Raw genomic sequence first — 18728 nt, 5'->3', positions numbered from 1 at the left:
AGGAGTGATAATGGTCTTGAGTAAGATAAAGGAAAATAATAATGCAGGAAGCTCAAGGAAGGAAATACCGGAATCTAAATATGAAGAAAGAGTGTTGGAACAACACCATTTTACCCCTTTGGACTTATCAACCTACTTTTCTTTTAATGTCTACCCACCACATGCTAACTTCCCAACCTTCCGGCTGTCTTGCCAAGGTGGCTGACTGGTCCTGACAAGGATCAGATGAAGTCATGAAGACAGGGCCCCACATCCATTGTCATTTTAAAAGAAAAAGAATTTAATGTGCGTGCTATTTTTGTAAATATGCTTCATAAGCCTTCCCATTTTGACTAATCATTTCAGTTCTGGACATTTATCCTAAGGAAATAATTCCTGAGATGGGCAAAGATTTTAAGTTAAGATGATTATTTGTTGTATTGCTTATGTAACCAATATATCAGGACAACCTGAAAACTAGTATTTTGAATCATCAAATTTGAATGATTATATTTGAATGTTTGGATGATCAAATAGTTCATTCCAACAGTGCAACGTCACAGAGCCATTTAAAATACAGCATAATCTTCTATTACTCTGTACTGCCAGTGAATAAGGCGGTATGCACTATGTGATACCATTTTTGTAAAAAATAGAGTGCATGCATGTTTATGCACAGAAAATACAATAGAGGGACATATATATGGCAAATGTAAATGAGTTATTTGGGGAAGAGAGGTTGCAGGAATTTTTATTTTCTTCTGGTTGCATACATTTTATTTTTCCACATTGAAAAATTATTTTTCTACATACCAGTTGTGCTCTAAGAGAGGAAACACTGAACGTAAAAATAGTGAAACTATGAAAGATGGTGCCCATGTAGACCACACAACAAACAAAGCGAATGGTCCACTCCTACACTGTCTGTAGACACTGCCATCAGGAAACACCAGAAGATTGTTATTTTCTGCTAACAGAAAACACCCCCCCACCCCCCACCCCCCACCCCCAGGTGCTTGGCTCCTCAGAAACATAATGCCTCTCTCCAAACAGAATCTGGTTGGAAGACACCACTGTCATGTTCTAAGCAGAGGCAGAACCACATTATTAGCATGAATAAAGGGAAGCAATCATTTTAGAAGCCCTTAAAATAGCACCAACAGCCACAAATGCAGATTCTTTTAGACTCCCTTCCTTAAGACACTGATGCTGCAGTTTAAATTATTTATTTTCATTCTTGCCTCTCCTTCTCTGGCTGTTGTCTGTCTGGTGATGGGGAGGGACACCACTGACCAGAAAATAGAGGCTCTTCTGCACACTGTCAATCAGAGACCGAAGGAAGCTTGTTGGAAGGATGGAAGAAAATTAGTTAGAGGCTGTCACCACGCATACCGTTTGCATCAGATGAGAAACGATACACTGTTAATACTTAAATCGGGAAGGAATAGCAGAATAAAAAAAAATATTCGACCCTGTTTCTTTTCCTTGTCCCACTTTCTTTTCACCACGCCAGTATCAAAAGTCTATGTATATGCTGCATATTCCCAGGAATATCTGGCAATATCTGCAAGGGCACAACTTTGTAGACATGGCAAGACAAATGCTTTATTAAATGTTATGCCTGATGCCGAATTCTAAGTTTGTTCTTTTCCACCCAAATTTAATATTTGGAGGTTTTGGTACATATAAGCTTGACAAATCAACTTTCTGTTCTTGAGTTAAAGGCAAATAAAAAGCATTCAGAAAACTTCATGAACATCAAATGTCAATTGCAGCACAAGATTTTGATACGACTGTACGTAAATCTGAAACATATGGATTGAATTTTCCTTGCAATATTCTAGTGTTTGGAAGGAAAATCTGTGCAAAAATGTGTTGCGGGTTTTCTGAAACCCCCAAAGTTGAAAAAACATTTTGATTTATTTAGGTTTAGAAATGGGATAACCATTTTGCACCCCAGGAAACTTAATTAGGTACCACATTCAGTTCTGCACTGCATGGCACAGGGGCCTGAATGAGTGATCCCCTCTTTTCAGTTGTATTGGACGGTTTTAAGTACATTTGAAGTATGGAATCTAATCAGTGGAGGAGCCAAGAGGTTTCCTTGTGGGGCTCTAACTACCCCATATAATCTCCATCAGCTTCCCCTCAAGTCACCTCCAATAAACATACAATAAATAAACAATAAACAAACAGAAGATGCAAACCCAAACAACCACACCACTTAAGTAAAAACTGCAAGGTTGTTACACAAACTAAGCCTCCAGACAAGTTTCCCTAGCCTACAGAAAATTCCTGTGTCTCCACTGCCTGAAGTACGGAGAAACACTGACGACCACCCTGATTTTGCTTGGCTTTTTCGGATCTTGTCTCAGACCTGAATCCTTTAGCTTGACTTAACCGCATTCCTCTCCAACCCTCAGCAAAGTTCCATCCAGGAGCCCATGTCCCAGCAGGTCGCACCATTCTGTTACTCTGCTGGGTCACGGGGATTCACAAAAGGTACCAGGAAGAAGCCGGCTAACATAACGTTTACAGGAAGGTTGCGCTGCCATGGACTGCTCTACCGGATCAGGATGCGGGTTGTCCTTCAAAGACATTGATTTGCAACTGCATTTTAGAAATGTCTCCTTTTCCAGGTTAGAAATCTTTTCCAAATTAGAGATTCAGTAAATGGAATTGGGTTAAGACTTCCTTTTGCTTGCCTTTCTAAAGATGTAAGAACGTTACACATAAACACAAAAACCAACACACAAGGAAACAGTGTAAGCTTTTGATTCAGGAAGTTTTGCACATAGCAGAAGTTCAAATAATGTTACTTCTTCCTTCTTATTTCCCTGAATATTCTAATAACCATATTGCCTGGAATTTTGGTTCAAATCATCAAATAAATAATCAAAGCCAAACAAAATAGAAATCAAATCATCAAAAACAACACCCACAGTCTGTTAACAAAGTTCTCAGCTTTTTTTGATGCCCAGGGATACAGAGATACTCCAAATTTCCACTCCGAAGTCGTGACCAGTTGTGCAGGTTTGTCCTCAGCAAACTGAGAGACTGTTCAGGATTAATTACAAAATGGAAGGTCTCTCTCTCTCTCTCTTTTTCTAAAATCGGTAAGCACTAAAAAGAGAAAATGACCCAATAGAAAAATTTAAGGAAGATAGATATTTTAATTTTTCACACAAAAATATACATTTTTCTAAGGCCACAATTACATTACAAAAGGTAAAGATTCATGCTTTTTTTTTTCCTCTGTCAGTTATCAAACACAGGCTTGAGAGATATTTGCTGTTACCAGGCATTGGGGAGTAGGTAAAAAAAAATTAGCCAAGAGAAAGCAATGATTCTGATTAAGTAAATTCCATTGAACTCTTTCTAGTAAGCATTATTCAGGTCATGAATGCTAATTTGTCCTGCAGGGGGCTGTGGGTAATTACCCAGAAAAACTATCAGCTTTATTGAGTTGCTACAAAACAGTATAACTGCATGGTACACTGTAAAAGAAGACAACCTTGATGTGTACTCACAGAAGTGGGTATTTTTCCCCCCCACTAGGAAGATTTTATAGCTGAGAAATGATAATAAATGGCATTTCGCTTAGAAAAATAGAGCCACGTCAGCGTCACTTCCTGTTTAATAGTCAAATAAAATTCCTGACATGCATAGACATGTATCTGAGAAGTGCCACCAAAACACCCACTTTTAGCTTTCTGCATATTTAAAATTGCGTAGAATCAGAACCGTCTTAAAAAATGAAGCAAATATGGCACATTGGCCGCGTTCCAGCAACTACACAGAACTGCTGACATTACTAAAATCTAGATAATTTAGTCCCATATGGGAATCCATACCACAATTATGTTGTCCCTGCTCCGACACAGCCCTGATTTTGCACTTCTTTAAGCCTGGCTTTTTATAATCTTAATTCCCTTCACCAATAAAGCAATTTGCATTCACATAGTCTTCCTGGCTAAGACAGAAAGAAGAAGAAATCTGTTACATGACCTTGGTCTCTTTACAGTTGATTACAAGGAAACAAAGTCTTCAACTAACCCGTTCTCTCATCTTTTTTTAATTGATGTGAAACATCACACTATAAACTGTTGATGGCTACCCGCAGCAGGCTGGAGACTCACATATTAAGATGTAGGAGGCTCACATGTTTAAAATCACTTGGTTTGCTCATTTAGCACGATGAGGTAAAACTCACGCTAAGTTCACGCAGATGTGCATCACGGACAAACACCTACATATTAAAGAGATGGCATTCCTCTACGAAAAAAGGCACAGAGGTATTACCAAATGTTGAGATTTAAAAAGTTGTTTTTACAACTCTCCATCCTTTACTGAAATAATTTGAAAAATGTGCTTGCTTGGTTCACTAAGGCCTATCCTGACACTTCATAAGTTTAACATAAAATAATCATTTCCAGAACATTGTTTTCTCTGTAATTTGGTCCAAATAGTGTCAAAGTCAAATATTCACATGAAATGTGTTTTTCTTTTTGCCTCACCTTGCCTGCCTTAAAAGACGAAGCAGCACAGAAGAACCATGTGGCAAGTATAATCATATCAAACAATTAAACTTCGATGGGAAAAGTGAGATTACTAATTAAAAAAAAAAGAAACTCTTGGGGCGCCTGGGTGGCTCAGTCGGTTAAGTGTCCGACTTCAGCTCAGGTCACCATCTCGCAGTCTGTGAGTTTGAGCCCCGCATCAGGCTCTGGGCTGATGGCTCGGAGCCTGGAGCCTGCTTCCGATTCTGTGTCTCCCTCTCTCTCTGCCCCTCCCCCATTCATGCTCTGTCTCTCTCTGTCTCAAAAATAAATAAAACGTTAAAAAAATAAAAAAAAAAACTCTTTTGGTCACCCTTTTTCCCTACACAAAGAAAATAAGAAGTGCAGATTACCTATACTTATTAACAGCAATGCTTTTGGAGGACTAAAATATTAAAGGAACAATCCTACAGGTCCCTAGTCATCTGTGTATCGAGGAGTCTGTGGTCTTCTTTAGTTGTGGTCTTAGTTAAAAGGGCGACAACATCCCTCGAGGTACCAGTAGGTACCACTGATTGCCAATGATGATTTATTTGGGAAGGATGTTACCCCACATTCAAAACAGTTGAGTGACAGTTGTATCTGGCTGTCGCTACCTGAGATATTTCATATTATTTTAGATTTAATATAATGTTTACTCTGAAGGGTAGGGATCTATTTTGTTTATTGAAACTTTTTTTTTTTGGTCCAAGATCAGGAACTATTTCCACACGGTCTTTGTTTAACGTTCACATTAAGCACCAAGAGGTAGTTAAAAATGTGAAGCTTTGATTGTGTCCCTTGTTAATATGATTAAGCTTGCAGGGCATGCTCTTCATTTACTTTCTTGTGAAAGCTTGTGAAAACTTGTATACACTCACATATCAAACCCAGAAAGCTATTTTTTCCTCGTCAAATAGTTTTTTAAAAGGAGCCTGAAAAAGGCACTGACTATGAAAAAAGACAACCCAATAATGGAGAGTTCAAACTGTTCATGTGTACTAATAATGAAATCCACCAAAGTATTTTTCATTCTTTCTACACCTTGACAGTGACAAAAGGGAGCCAACATAACTTTTCCCCCCCAGCGGATTAAAAGCAGCTCTCGGTTTTCACTGTAACTATAACCTATGTCTAGTAATGGCCTTTCAGTAGAATTAAAAAAAAAAAAAATCAATATTATCACCAATGCATATCTTCTCTGGTTCTAGCCTTGAGAATATAAAATTGTTTTTTATCATGGCTCATTTTAAGGGAAAATGAGTACCATATGTATTTCATATATAGTATTAAAGAGTTTGAATGAGTGTGTTTGTCAGGTTAACACTTCTGGTTTTAATAAGGAATTTTGTTTTTCAGCTCTCTTTTCATTGCTCACCTAGGACCTAATCTGCCATCCATACTCTGAAAAAATTCCCTCCAGACTGCAAACTCGGGCCGCGTGAGGACTTGTCGAATGTGTGTTCAACTGGAGGATAGACACCTGAGAAATATTATTATATTCAGCTTTCACATTATCGTTATCACGCCCAACACAGCTAGCCCTGTAAGTAATAATTATTAACACGAATGTTAGTTCAGTCTAATTTAGTTCATTAGCAGGATAACTCCTTTGATTTCCAAAGAGGCATCAGGACACTTGAATCAGTGGGTGGTACCGGTGTGTTTATTACCATCATTCATTTAACTTTTGCTCCTGACGGTGGTGTTTGTTGAGTGAACAGACGCTGAATATGTAGCAAAGCTCCACAAACTTCCTTTTCTGGACTTGATCGTGTGCAGAGAAAGCCTCGGGGTCTGCCTTCATCTGTCACCCTGGAATTCCCTCTGTGGGGCTGACTTGCAAGGATTAAGAAAGTTGTCCCCAGCATGTATTTCACTAAATCCTCACATCCCATTCAGCACGGCTGCTGCCCGAACAAGTTCCTCCTGTTTGCACACAAGAAATGGCTGGTGCAAACAACTCAATAGAGAGCCTGCCTGGCACAGTGAGGCAGGTGTCAGTTCAGCTTGGTGCCAGTTGTTAATCCATTTGCTTTACATAAAAGATGGAAAAATAGGGCTTTGTTACTTGAACTAGTTCTTCAGGCTCTGTGTAAAGGAGGCTTTTTTCATTCATGGTTTTTTTTTTTAACAGTTTCCAACATCATAATGCTTCTTGTTAGGAATCTGGTAATATGATTTCTTCCACAATGCAGACAGGCACCAGGTTTACAGTAAATTCATACGAACTGTCTGTCAAAAGCCTGTCTATTCCACTTGGGTTACAAAGCACGTACGTGAATAGGGCAGGAGGTCAAAACAGTGTAGGATGGCAGATAGAGTGGTAAAGAATGAGCCGGGAAGCAGCTTTTTGTTTCTTACTAATATCGGCGGCATCGTTTTTGGCATGTCACTGATGTATTTTTTTCTAAGTGATTTCCCACGAAAAAAAGACAGTACACCTTGAGCTGAACGACAGCGGTATTGTCCCCAAGAGAAGCAAAGGCCACTAGACCCTAAGATGCAGTTAATGGGGTATCAGAATTACGAGCGGGCCTGTTGGCTTTGTGTGTTGTTGTGCATTGATCTCCGATTCATTTTGGCAGTTGCGCTACTCCATTACTCTAGATTTTAATCATTCTGCAAGACAGGGATTTGATGGGCGAGGAATGTGGCAGTGGTTGAAAGAAAGGAGGAAGCAAAGGGCGACTTTATTTTTTTTTTTTTAATTTTTTTTCAATTTTTTTTATTTTTGGGACAGAGAGAGACAGAGCATGAACGGGGGAGGGGCAGAGAGAGAGGGAGACACAGAATCGGAAACAGGCTCCAGGCTCCGAGCCATCAGCCCAGAGCCTGACGTGGGGCTCGAACTCACGGACCGCGAGATCGTGACCTGGCTGAAGTCGGACGCCCAACCGACTGCGCCACCCAGGCGCCCCAAGGGCGACTTTAATCAAAATGCGATTTTAGCATGAGAAGAGGGAAAGAGGAGCTATGATATTGCATTAAAAGATGGAAGAACAGTTCCTCTAGTGGATCACACACTTCTTGAATGGAGCCTACAGAAAAAGGGCACATGGGCTGGGAGCAGTTTGAGCTTACTTGTTCAAACTAAGTCCTGAAGCTATTTTCAAACTAATATTTAATATATATTCTTGGTGAATATTTCACCTTCTAAAGGTTATGTCAGAGGTAGATCTGGAAAATAAATGAAGGAACAGAGTTTGTAACATTTCTTGGGAGATGGCAATACCTCATCTATGGTCCCCACTTTGTGCTGTATAAAGGTGATATCCCGCATACAACCCGGGCACAGGGCCTCAGGATTTAATGCTCTGCTGCCACAGTCTTGAAATTCCTATTTTTCAATAATTGTGGAGTATGCTTTATTATGAGCCGTATAATCAGATGGATATCATGTGACACCAGCCAGTGAAAGTCTTGTATTGAAACGACTTCTTTCTTCTCCCTTTCTTTAATCCAGATTTGATGCTGTTAACCAATTCCGTTATTTAAATTGACTAGTAAGATTGGAATCAATTTGATTTATCAGACTATGTTTCCCACTAATTAGGCCTTCTTTTTAGCCTCTTTCTGTGAATTTCATTCCTCCCCCCAGTTTTTCCTGATACATAATTGACATAGAACACTGTGTGAGTTTACGATGTACAATGTGATCATCTGATTTGTCTACATTGTGGAATGATTATCACAATAAGGTTCGTTAACACATCCATCACCTCACATAATTGTGCTTTTGTGTGTGGTAAGAACATTTAAAACCCATTCTCTTCGCAACTTTCAAGTACGGAATAGAGTACTCTTAACTATAATCATCATGCTGAATATTAGATCCCTAGGACTCATTCATCTTATAAATGGAAATTTGTACCCTTGTCCAACGTCTCCCCATTTTTTCCACCCTTCCAGCCCATTCAGTCCATTTTATTCTCTATTTCTATCAGCTTGGCTTTTTTTTTTTTTTTTTAGATTCCACATATAAGTGAGATCATACAGTATTTGTCTTTCTCTGCCTAACAGAGTTCCCTTAGTATCATGCTTTCAAGGTCCATCCCTGTTGTTGCAAATGGCAGGATTGTATTCTTTTTTTATGGGTGAATAATATTCCATTATGTATTCCAGAAGTGGAGTTGCTAGATCACGTGGCAGCTCTGTTTTGAATTTTCTGAGGAACCTCCATACTGTTTTACTGATATATGTACCAATTCAGATTCCTATGAACAGTGCACAATGGTTCGCTTTTCTTACATCCTCATGAACACTTGGTGTTTCCTGGCTTTGTTTTGTTTTGTTTTTTTGAGAATTGCCTAGAGTTCTAACAGGTGTGAGGTGATATTTCATGATGGTTTTGATTTTCATTTCCTTGATCATTAACAATGTTGAACATCTTTTCTTGTCCTCTTGGCATTTGTGTGTCTCCTTTGGAAAAATGTCTAGTCGGGTTTCCTGTCCATCTTTTACTCAGATGATGATGATAATGACCATGATTGCTGTTGAGTCACACGAGTTCCATATATATTGTGGATATTAACCCCTCACTGACATATTGTTTATAAATTTTTTTCTTTCATTCCCTAGGTTGTCTCTTCATTCTGTGAATTACTTCTTTTGCTGTGCAGAAACTTTTTAGTTTGATGTATGACATTCTTAATATTTTTATCTTTGGATTTGTGTTGTATGAAGTCTAACAGAATGATGGAGCATGGACAAAAACCAAGGAGATACACACAATACATGTGTCTCTTGTTCCTTATCTCCCATGAACAGAGAGCATCTGTGGTACCCAATGAGCACTGAATTCCAGTGGACCCATCACGTGTGTGTGGAAGCTCACTGAGTTTCAAAGTGAGCACAAGGGAAATGGGTTATGTCTGTTACTGAGGTGGTGGTGATATGATGACATAGAAGGCAAAATGTAGGGTGACACCTAGGTCTTTCCTGTTCAGCCTTCCTACTCTTCTGTGAGGTGGAGAGTGATGGTAGAATGTGCATAAATGAAGAAGTGAAATAAAGCCAACCGAGTTACCTCTGTGTCGTCTTTCCACTATTCTGGTAAGAATAAAATGCATATACATATCTAAGATACAAAATAGGAGTTGTGTGATTTCAGTGATTCCGTGTGACTTAAATGCTCTTATAAAAATGGGCATTGCACGATATAAAATTGGCAAAATTCACGCTGAGAGCTTAAAATTTACTTAGTACGGCATGAAGTAGCAAATAAACACCAACATAAGTCACGCCAATGAGACTATGTACAAGAGGAAAAGAAATCTGTGTATTTTAGGACCTTTAATACCATCCCCCACCCTCACTTTTTGAACAATATGACCCACATTTTAATTTTGCACTGAACTCCACAAACTACATAGCTGGCTGTGCAACAAGGAAATATTTCTACCAAGGAAGTAGAAAGTGGGATGGGCCCCCAAGTACCATAAGGTAAACTTTCCAGCTTTCTAAATGATTTTACCTTTGAAGGAGTCATTCAGTATTGATCACAATGATAGTAAACGGAACCCCTTCTTGTGATATCGAGAATCCACTCAGGCAGCAAACCTGTCAGTCCCCTGTCATTGCTCCACTCATCACAGCTCAGCAACTTGGTAGCTACCTTTCTGGTTATGACAAATAGTGTATGACCAGTTCCTACTGGTCATGCTGCCTTCTCATCAAGGAGCAAGATAAATGGCCATCATACAATTTGAAATGGAGGACTTGAAAGTAGCACATTTCCATAATACGTGGCCATGGAGGAGAATGCCACTAATTAGAACCCAAGGAGCACACAATTTATAAATTAATTAGTAAATGAACAATCCCCTAGAAGCCCCAAACAGTTCATTTGCCACTACAAGATGAGCCATTTGCCCATCCACACGAGTAGAGTCAATCCCTTATTAGAATTGCTTAATGCTAGTGTGTCTATGCAGAACTTTGCTATCAACGTCAGCCTTCTTCAGTCGAAGAGAGAGTGCTGAGGGGTTCCCTCTCAAGGGGAGTGTTAGCTCTCACATTCCCCTGGTGCTGCCATTGGTCTGCCAGCAACTGATCAAATCAGCACATGTCATCGGTGCCTCCTGTCATCTTAACCCAGACCATTTTCTCTAAAACAGCAACGCTCTCCCCTTGCTATTTGAAATGTTTTCTTCAGTCGCACTTAACTCTTTCTGACACATTATGTACAGCGCTGTCTTCTCATGGTCTGTCTTCTCTTAATCATACAGTTGGCCAAAGAAAGTCTTTTTTTTTTTTTTCACTGCCATGTCCCCAGGGCCTAGAACACTGCCTGGCTGGAGTGGGCCCTCTGTGAACACTTGTTAGATTGATGAATGGGGGGTGGGGAAAGAGAAGGAGTGGTTGAAGGTCACAAACAAGTTTGGGAAAGACTGGATTAAACGAAGCTCAACTATCTTCTTTATCACTGGACTTAACAGGCCTTTGATAATAGCTCAGTGTTGCTTGTCAATCTCCAACAGAGATCTAATGTAGCCGTCAATTGGACCTTGGGACTCTCCCCGCCTCCTCCCCCCACCCCCCCACCCCCCTGCTTAGAACAAGTATTCTTTGGAACACATTTTGGGAAATGTCATCTTAAGTGGTAATTTATTGACCTCACAGAATTTTAAATGAACCTTTTACCAGAGTAAATCCACCTCTTTCCTCCAAGTTCTTAATATTTTATGAAACAGCCTTTCTTGGGCTAATTAGAAAGGTGCTGCCATTTGGGTCCTGCTCTTTCCAGACTCATCATATTCTTGGATTTCACACTAAAAGAAGTTTGCTCTTAACCTGTATTTGATGCAAGTGCCACAGTGTTGGTTACTTTGCCCTACTGGTTTCTGCATTCCCTCTAATTCTGCGTGCTCATCAGTCTATGTGTCTCAGAATAGGAACAGAAATTCCTCCAGGCAGAAGGAAAGGACCCAATTCACCGGTCATGATCTTTAGCACAACATTCAGGCCCCTCTTGTGTATAATGTGGTGCTTTCTAAATGATACTAACGAAAATGGTGTAATGATATTGATCCCACATCAAAAACTGAGGTAGATGTAAGAAAGTAAAAACACAACAGAATAGAAAGTCAGGTGTTTCTCAATTCCTGGTTTCAGGATCCTGCTGTTGTAATTGATGTTAATGTTGAAACAGAGACACGCTCTGTACCTAGATGAGTGAACCAGAATACACACATGATCAGGCATAAAGCACACTTTCAAAACCGGGTGTAGACTATTACTGAACAGTATGTCAAGTTACAGCAGCCGAAATAAGTTGTACTGCACCCCGAATACACACAGAAGCTGGCCCAGACAGCTAGTAAAATCTCAGAGCAGGGGCACCTGGGTGGCTCAGTCAGTTAAGCATCTGACTTCGGCTCAGGTCATGATCTCATAGTTTGTGAGTTTAAGCCCCACATTGGGCTCTGTGCTGACAGCTCAGAGCCTGGAGCCTGCTTCAGATTCTGTGTCTCCCTCTCTCTCTGTCCCTCTGCCACTCACGCTCTGTTTCTCTCTCTCAAAAATAAACATTAAAAAAAAGGGAAAAAAAAGATTACAGAGCAGAAATATTCCAGAACAGTCTACCAATACATTATCAGGAGGTACTTCTGGACAAATCATCAGATGTCCTTGGTAAAGCTCATAAAAGTTTACTCATAATTTGAGCACTAAAATGCTGTGTTTGTATAAAGAAGTGAACAGAGTAAATTTTATAAATGTAAATACTTTCTTACTGGCATTTTTTTAAATACGGGCATCGAATCTATCGTTACACAATGAACTTTGCAACAGCAGTGAACTTTGCCCCAGAAACTAAGGGTACTGATGAGCACCTCGGGTCTCTATACCAAAGGGTATCTATATAATACATAGGAATTTTTGACCTAGCTTGAACATGTTATATCAGTTTAAAACCCATGACTTTGAGGTTTTACTGTAACTGAAGTTAGTACATTTATATTTGTCCTTTCTGATAGAGTTAAATTATTAGTTCTGGATATCATCTTGCTTTGGGGGAGTGGATGAGGACTTTATTTTTTTAAGACACTTTTTTATTGTGGTAAAATATATATAACAGGGGCACCTAGGTGGCTCAGTCGGTTAAGCATCCAGCTTCGGCTCAGGTCATGATCTCACAGTTCGTGAGTTCGAGCCCCGTGTTGGGCTCTGTGCTGACAGCTCGGAGCCTGGAGCCTGCCTCGCATTCTGTCTCTGTCTCTCTGCCCCTCCCCTCTCACTCTCTGTCTCTCTGTCTCTCTCTCAAATATAAAAAGTAAAACATAAAAAAATTAAACATATATATATATATATATATATATATATACACATAACATAAGATTTACCATTTTAGCCATTTTTAAGTGTGCAGTTCAGTGACATTAAGTGCATTCACTGTTTTGCAACTATTGCCACTAACCATCTCAAGAACTTTTTTCATCATCCCAAACTGAGATTCTGTACTCATTAAACTATAATTCCTCATTCACCACTCTTCCCAGCCCCTGGTAACCACTATTCTACTCTCTGTCTTTATGAACTGATTATTCCAGTCACCTTACATAAATGGACGCATACAATATTTGTCCTTTTGTGTCTTGTTTATTTTACTGAGCATAATGTCTTCAAGGTTATCTGTGTTGCAGCTTGTGTCAGAATTTTATTCTTTTTGAAGGCTGAATAATACTCCACTTTATGTGTATACCACATTTTGTACATTTCTCTGTAGATGAACATTTGAGTTGTTTGCATCTTTTGGTTATTGTGAATAATACTACTATGAACAATGGTGTACAGATATCTATTCAAGTTCCTGTTTTCAATTCTCTTGGGTATGTACTGAGAAGTGGGATTGCTAGATCATATGGTAATATAGATTTAATTTTTGAGGACTGCTATACTGTTTCCACTGTGGTGCATCGTTTTACGTTCCCATCAGCAATGTACAGGGCTTCAATTTCTCCACATCGCTGCCACCACTTGCTTTCTGTTGTTGTTTGGTAATAGGGAACATTTGCTTTACCTATATGTTTCATTAATATTTTTTCTTCATTTTGTTTAAAGCTCTAGTGATATGATTTCTAAGTTACTGAATTGAGATTTTTTTTCAGTCCACAAATATATTATTCCTTCTTACTCACCAGATCTATTAGTTTTTCCTTTAAAAATTTTTTTTTAATGTTTATTTATTTTTGATAGAGAAAAGGAGAGAGAGAGAGAGAGAGAGAGGAAGGGAGCATAAGAAGGGGAGGGACAGAGAGAGAGGGAGACACAGAATCTGAAGCAGGCTCCAGCTCCGAGCTGTCAGCATAGAGCCTGACGCAGGGCTTGGACTCACAAACCCCAAGATCATGACCTGAGCTGAAGTCGGATACTTAACTGACTGAGCCACCCAGGTGTCGCTGGTTTTTTCAAGATAGCGTTGTAATACTCTATGTATTTGTAATGGAGTTTATGTACATACGTGTGTGAATATATATGATAAATATATCATATATATAATAAACATATAATTTATTACTATCATGTTATTTGTTTTTGGTTTGTCATCAATACTTACTGCCATAGAATGATGAAAGTGAATACAAAACTCCTAGCAGAATTATAAAAACAATAGTACAAATACTTTCCTTTGACAGTTGATTTTGTATGTATTTGTAGAAGTGGTGGGTTTTTGTTTTGGGACTTGCTACTGATGTCATTAATATATCTCTTTTTAACTTTTTGCGTTCAGGTCAACATTATGCTGCCTCACACAAGCTTCATAAATACAGATGCTTTCTGCCTGAGAGGTTCTCACAAGGGCATAGATTCTAGGCTCCAATGATGAAACATTACTTTTGTTAGAACCAATACCAGCAAGATGCTCCTATTAAATAAGACAAACAGGTAGCTTGACGTTTTGTGATAATTTTAACAATCGGGTTCAAGTCCATTCCCTCTTCTAAATTAAGTGCAAAGAGATTCATCACCTGGGCCAATAATTTCATGGCAGGTTGTGCAGACCTCACCATATAGGCTCCTGTGATCACGTGTGTGAATCATAGCATTTATGCCGCCTAAGGCACTGGCGTACGAAAGCGCAGCCTAGACCCAGCTGATTAAGCTGTAGCATAAAACAACACTTCAGTAGTCAGGAGCATGACAGCCCACAATGGTTTATTGGACCAAAGAGTATAACATTGTAATTTACTTCTCTAATACATGTCATGTTCTCTCTTATTGTTTCCCCTTATGGAGTGAAATATGTAGGTAAGAGATTGCTGTACAAGCTTCATGTGTTATGCCCCTCCAAAATTAGAGGGTAACAAACTGTCTTTATTATCCTGTGCCTTTGGTAAGCTGCCACAAATCACAGAAACCACTGCAGGTGAGCATCGAGTGGTTTAAAAAGTCAAGGCAAACTAAAAGACTTCATGTCTCTGCCTGAAGCTATTTTTGAACACTCCAGTACAAGCTAGACACAATTATTATACTTCCTGGCCCTTCTTTTTTATTGTACGTTCCGAACCATTTTTTTTTCTTTCTTATTGACAGGAAACCAGGATTTATGAAATCTGGCTCAATGCAAATATTTAAAGACTTAATTTTTTTTTCCTCTCCCCAAACATAACAATGTAAGTTGAATGGTGTTTTGGTGAGTTTATTTTTCTTTTTAAACTGGAATTCATGGCTGTTCTCCAGCTGAAAACGGCACTAGTCACAGATAATTTAAAGAGAATAGCTTGCTTGTTTGTCAAGCAAACATGTGTAATCTGATGAAATTATTAATGTCATAGTGTTAACTCTCTTCTCATAAATACAGTTAACAGTGCTGACACTGCAATTATGCTCCAATGTTCCGGCTCTTTGCTTATTCGCTCAATCTGTCAGTCCAGTATGGGGAAGACAAATTGTGGTGGGCACTTGACAATGCACAAAAGAGATATAAACCTCTTCTGATTAAACCTTGATGAAAGATTAAATGGTTCTGAATGCTTGCCAGATTCTTGTGATATGACATTTTTAACCAGTGGTAATAAAGTTCCATTCAACAGAGGTTTTTGAAAAAAGATTATAAAGATGACATATATACATACGTCCATATATATATCATATGTACATATGCATATGCTAGAGTAAGAAACAGCACAGTCATCTCCTACTCTGGATTCAGACTTTACAAACAAGATGATATCAATTCTGAAACTGGGCAGATTTTTATAGCCTTTTTTTTTCTCTTTCCTAACAGAAAAGAAACAACACATACTTGAACATTACCAGTGTTATTGTCCTCTAACCATCAAATTGAGTGGTCCCTACTTTTATTCTGTAAAATTCTTATTAGAATTTTTACCATACCTATTCTGTTAGCAGTCAAGAATGAATAAGATTTAGTGTATGCACTAAAACTTAGTTCACATCTTTACATTTTTGGCTTTGGATCAAATGAAAATGGGCCAGTTCATAATAATGACTAACAATTATACAGCACTTACTATGTCCCACTAGGGGTCTAGGACTTTATAGACTTCAAATCATTTAATCTTTATATGATGTAGCTACTAGTATTTTCCTCTTTTTTAGATGAGGAGACTGAGGCACAGAAAGGTTAAACAACTTGCCTGAAGTCACACAACTAATCACAAGTAGAGCTGGAAATTGAATACAGATATATTACAACATAAACTTGTGATAAACCTATAGATTGATTCATTAAATTCATAAAATAATTGTAGCGCATATTTTAAAAACCTATAGCATCATGGACTGATCATTGTTAGTATTCATATTAAAAAGTACGCTCAATCAAAAAGTCTCTTTAAATAAAAAACAAAAGAAAAGCTCTTGCATTTCAACACGCTAGTGCCTGGAATAAATGCATGCATTAAACGTGAAAGAAATGGGAAACCCAGACAAGTTGAACCTGGCTACCTAGACCTTTTGGTTGACTTACTTGGAGCAGATAAATTGAAATAATAAAGAAAACTGGCAGCTTTCTACACTGTGTTATTGCTAAAAACCTTGTTGCAAATTCAGAAGGAACCTATGCGTATCATTCCTGGCCCTTTTGTTCTCTGTGTTTGTGACAGAAATAGCGTGGTTGTGCTTTCTCTTTTCCACTATGCACAACATACTGCAAAACTCGTTTGAGAAAAGATCATTTTAGGAGGATGGAGAGGGTTTTAAAGACAGTTAATAGAGGAAAAAAAAAAACTTTGTGTCAGGTAGAAAGGCAAAGGGGGGAGAATCGTTTTCTTTTTTAATTGTGCTAAACAGTTGTTTCCCTCTCTGAAAGTTCATTATATTTATTTGTCATCAGGGTAATTGAGCTACACTTGTTGCTAAGTCTGTTGCTTGCCTTCTGATGAACGGATTCATTAAGTTCATTTCTAATCTCTGTCTTCTAAATTCAATAAGCACTATAAAATTTCTTTCCTTGTATGGGAATTCTAAGGTCTTTTTTTTTTCCTCAACAGCTTGAATTCCTGTATTCTGATTAAGATAGATGAAGTATTTGCATTCTATCCATATTCATAATCCTCTTTCAGAGTCAACCTAAAATACCACATTTGTTGCCCAGGCAGACACAGGCAATGTGTTCTGATTGCTCTGTAGCTTTTTGTTTAGATGGATAAGGACCTATCCCTTTTCAAATTCAACAGAAGAGGTGGTCACTAGGTGAATTCAGGCTGTTAAGAAACCAGAACAATCACTGTTTCTTTTGTGTGTGACAGAAACTGTAATTAATGATTTCCCCCCTTTTTTGCTAAAGAAAAAAAAAGAGAGATGTGCAGTTGACAGACATTTTATTAATAGTTTCTGCCAACTTGCCATGCATAAAAGGTTTTATTGGTTGCAATGCCAGTGTAAGAAAAGTTCTTTTTGATGAAACGTTCAAGATGGTTGTTTTATGGATGAAAAATGAAGGCAATCTGTCTACTGCCAGTGAAATTTGGGTTTCAATAATAAAATTAAAACTATTGTGACATTTCCTATTGTGTTATTTAACCATCTGCCTCCTACCGGTCCAATCAATGATAACATTACCTGGGTCCTCTCTTTTTAACAAGAAGACCTGCCAATATGGTGTCTCATGGTTAATTTACGAGGAGATTTATTATTGATTAAGGTGTTTATATATTTGGTGACTGCTGTTCTTCCTATAAAGGGGAAATACTTTAGTCTCATGGTTGAGGGTTAAATATTCAACCTCGACAAAATGGATGTTTGTGTCCCTTCAGGAACTAGAAGTGTAGGAACCATACAAGAGGGCAACGAGAGATGTATGCCGACGACAAACTCTCACCAGGTGTGTAATATATGACTCTAAGTCATTATTTTCTCGTTCAGCATTTAATTTAAAACACATCTTCCAAAATGTTTTCTCAGTATTGACACATTAAATTCATAGTTACCTGTATTAGAATTTTTCCCCTTTTGAAATTGTTTCGTGCAAGTTTTTATTTAGAGTAGTCGGGTCGTTTCAGTGATTTCTGCTCATCAATCAAGAGGGGGAAAAACACATTTTACCACATGGATTCACGATAAAGCAATGAAGGTGCCTCACTGTGACTTATTTAATCTTGCGTTACAGTGGGGTGAGAAGAAAAGGGATATTCAATATTTTAATAAGTCTTTGGACTTTGTTGCAGCCCAAGTGGAATTTGATCAAGAAATGTGAAGGATAAGATACTAAAGCATTCTAATCATTGACCACTTGCAAATATACCTGTTTTATTTTGCTTATAACAACCATCATTATTAATTTAAACAACACTCAGTATTTGCCCATATCTTTTACAAACTTTAATTTTTAAAAGTCTTAAATAGCTCACATTTTAGAAGAAGGCAGGCAGCTGGAAATGTGCTCTTTGCACATTGATCTTCAAGCAGTCATTCCTTTTCTCTGGGAATTTTTACGTAAGCTGCCTTATTGGGAATATGCTAATGACATCCGCCATGATTACTGATTTTCTTTGAATCGTTATTCCTCTGTGGGCAAAGCAATCAGAAAGGGAGAACAGGAGATTTCCTTCTTGCTTGTGAGCCTTCTTCAACCATCTGCTCTATCCTGATTCATTTGAATACGATCTGCAGTTTTTAGATCCTTTGCTCCAACATTTCTGAGGCATTTGAAAGCTTAAAAGGAGTTAATAGTTATCTTTCTATGTCACAAATGTGGTTCTCTGTTGTGTTCTAAGTGCCAACTTGCCTACCCAGGGTTTACAT

General features: G+C 38.4%; 1 protein-coding gene and 1 long non-coding RNA gene across 2 annotated transcripts in view; one reads left to right on the top strand and one right to left on the bottom strand.

Moving 5' to 3' along the window:
* Positions 1-18728, bottom strand: part of ADGRL2 (adhesion G protein-coupled receptor L2) — a 631707-nt gene that overhangs the window by 441714 nt on the left and 171265 nt on the right. The gene's annotated exons all lie outside the window — the stretch shown is intronic.
* Positions 1-18728, top strand: part of LOC147578120 (uncharacterized) — a 35619-nt gene that overhangs the window by 14319 nt on the left and 2572 nt on the right. Inside the window, exon 2 of the long non-coding RNA XR_015254204.1 lies at positions 5877-6063. This is a non-coding gene — a long non-coding RNA (uncharacterized LOC147578120). The remainder of the gene's footprint in view (positions 1-5876; positions 6064-18728) is intronic.

Source organism: Puma concolor, chromosome C1, assembly GCF_028749965.1.
Source record: "Puma concolor isolate L17-30 chromosome C1, mPumCon1.1.hap2, whole genome shotgun sequence".
In the NCBI taxonomy this organism is placed as follows: domain Eukaryota; kingdom Metazoa; phylum Chordata; class Mammalia; order Carnivora; family Felidae; genus Puma; species Puma concolor.
Note: the sequence above shows the minus strand (reverse complement) of the source record. Positions and strands in the feature narration are given on the sequence as shown.